This window comes from Adiantum capillus-veneris, chromosome 8, assembly GCF_014529385.1.
Source record: "Adiantum capillus-veneris isolate H3 chromosome 8, ASM1452938v2, whole genome shotgun sequence".
NCBI classification, from domain to species: Eukaryota; Viridiplantae; Streptophyta; class Polypodiopsida; order Polypodiales; family Pteridaceae; genus Adiantum; species Adiantum capillus-veneris.
This window is the reverse complement of record NC_140938.1, coordinates 122533414-122536259: the sequence shown is the minus strand read 5'-3', so window position 1 is coordinate 122536259 and position 2846 is coordinate 122533414. Positions and strand designations below refer to the sequence as shown.

Here is a 2846-nt window from a genome sequence, read left to right as displayed (position 1 = left end):
AAGCACTCTGACAAGTGCAAGTGCAAGTAGGAGCCAACAAAACGGAAGCGAGCGAGAAATTTGTAGAGGGAGCAATGGCGAGGCGAGGGGTCTACACAAAGCGCATGATGACGACAAGGGGGATGTTTTGCTTTTCAATTCCTAGATTCCCTTGGAGCTATATGGAGAAATTTAATGGGTTTTACGAAATGGGATTAATGGAACAATTGGATGCAAGTTTACAAATTTATGACGTGGAGGACTAATGTTGAGAGAAAGCGACGTCTCGGTTTGTCTATAAGGAAAGGGCTGCTTTAAGTACATATCAAAAAGTTGTAAGGTGTACCCCACTAAGCATGTACAACAAAGTTACAAACACATAGGGTAGCAATCTCACACCATTGTGAACCACACAAGTGATTTCGCCTATCCATGTTGTGCTCCACTTGGATTTCAATTCGATTGTGTTCATTGTGAAAGAGGTTATCTTGAGTTTGAGTTCATTATTGTGGGTGTAAAACCCTGCATTGCCGGTTGCCCTATTCAGGAAGAAGGGATAATCGATATTCTATCTATGTACGGCGGCTGCCATCTCTTAAATAATAAAAGTCTATACGCGGCAGAAGCTTTTTTTACAGAGCCTCCGAGGAGAAAGAAAAATATTCACCCAGCGATGGAGACGCCGTCTTCGTCATCTTCATCTGCGTCTGCATCAAAGCTCACCCCGTTCGTGGTAGTCAGCTGCGTGCTGGGAGGGGGCGCAGGCTTGATGTATGGCTACGATCTCGTTGTAGCGGGCGGTGTCTCGATAATGGAAGGCTTTCTTGCCACCTTCTACCCCAGCGTCCTCCTCGCCAGCGAGCGCACAGCCTTGGAGATTAGCAGCTACTGCAGGTACAACAACCAGATTCTGCAATTCTACAGCTCGTGCCCCTCCATCGCTGCCCTCACAGCGTCCTTCCTCGCAGGCCGCATCACGCGAAAGCGCGGCCATGTCGTCACGCTGGCATGGTCAGCAGCGCTATTCTGGGCGAACGCGATCCTTGCCGCGGCCGCTCAGAACCTTGTCATGCTCTTTCTGGGTCGAATCCTGCTGGGCGTGGGCATCGGCTTTTCGAGCCAGGCGATCGCGCTCTACATTTCGGAGATTGCACCGGCTAAGTACAGAGGAGCGATGAACTTCATCTTCTCCATCAACGTAGCTGCAGGCATCTTCATTGGAAATCTTGTTGTCTACTGGACTGCACATTACGAGCCTTGGGGATGGCGGCTTGCGCTGGGCCTTGCGGGAGGGCCGTCTCTGGTTCTCACCATAGCCAGCTTTGTGCTGCTAGACTCGCCCACATATCTCATTCAGCAGGGCAAGGAAACCCTAGCCAGACAAAATCTGGCCAGACTAAGAGGCAGCGACGACGTGGAAAACGAGTTTTCAGAGCTCGTGGAAGCCACCCAGCAAGCCGAGAAGCGAATAAACCCCAAGCTATTGCAACGACGATACGCCCCTCAAGTTGTAATGGCCATAGCCTTGCCCCTTTTCCAACAAGTCTCCGGCAACGATGCCATCATGTTCTATGGCCCCTTCCTTTTCAAAGCAGCCGGCTTAGCTAGCAATGCCTCTTTCTATTCCGGGATCTTCACCGGTTTGGTAGCCCTTGTGGGCACCCTCATCTCCACATTCATCGTCGACCACGCCGGTCGTCGCACCATCCTCACCGTCGCTTCCTTTGTCATGTTTCTATGCATCTCCCTCATAGGTTTCATCTTTGCCCTTGGCCTTCGACACAACACCACAAGCCTCTCTCACATGTCAAGCATATTTGAGCTATTCCTCGTGTGCTTGTTTATTGGTGTCTACAGAGGCTCCTGGGGACCTTTAGCTTGGCTTATACCCGGTGAAATCTTCCCTCAAGAGATACGCTCATCGGCGCAAAGTGTTACCGTCTTTGTCAACATGCTTGTCAAGTTTACCATTGCCCAAACCTTCCTTTCTATGCTTTGTACTCTCCAGTTTGGCATCTTCTTCTTCTTTGCAGCATGGCTTGCCATAATGGGTACATTCATACTCTTTTTGCTACCAGAGACAAAAGGCGTGCCGCTTGACAGAGTCCAAGAGCTATGGAAGAGCCATTGGTTTTGGGGTACTATAGTGAAGGATCGAGAATGTCAACCACCGCGATCACCTATCTAGGCAACTCATCCAATTGTCGAGGGCATCACATGGGTATCAAAGTGATCAGGAACAGCAATCGTGCCACGGTCATTTGCTACAAAATTGCATGGGTATGCATGAATAAACACCCATTGCAAACAAGTCTGTAACTTATTACAATACATGTACCATTTATACTTGAGATTTTGCTGCCCTGCATAAGGCCACCCTATATTAGTATTTCTTTTGAATAATAAATTGCTTTCTTACATAAATTTAGGTCAAAAGCCATTGAGTAGTGTTTTTGTTTGCAGTGTAAATTTTTTGATGAAAAAAATCCGGATATAATGTCATTAGGATTTAATTTTTATCATCTAGTTTCAGGAATTTTAACTTGGGGAGTTCACTACAAGTAAGACTTGCATAGAATGCGCGTTCACGTTGATAATTAGAAATCCCCTCAAGGCTCACATTTGAATTTTCAAATGAATAGAACTATCGTTTTATTAAAAAAAAAACAAATTGCAATTGGATTTAAATACCTCTTTAAAATATGAATTTTTAAATGGATAGAACTACCCGTTTTCTTTAAGCAAGTTACAATCGTTTTTTGTGAAATTGGATTTAAATACCTCTTGGTTTAATTTAAATTTTGGTGGGTACTGATTGCTCATGATGAATGCACGTGTCCCCACTCAGATAAACATACTATGCGAAC

The 2846-nt window shown here is 46.0% G+C and overlaps 1 pseudogene; it reads left to right on the top strand.

The window, feature by feature from the left end:
• Nucleotides 1–481: 481 nt before the first annotated feature.
• On the top strand, nucleotides 482–2403 carry LOC147452877 (sugar transport protein MST4 pseudogene; annotated as a pseudogene).
• Nucleotides 2404–2846: the final 443 nt, after the last annotated feature.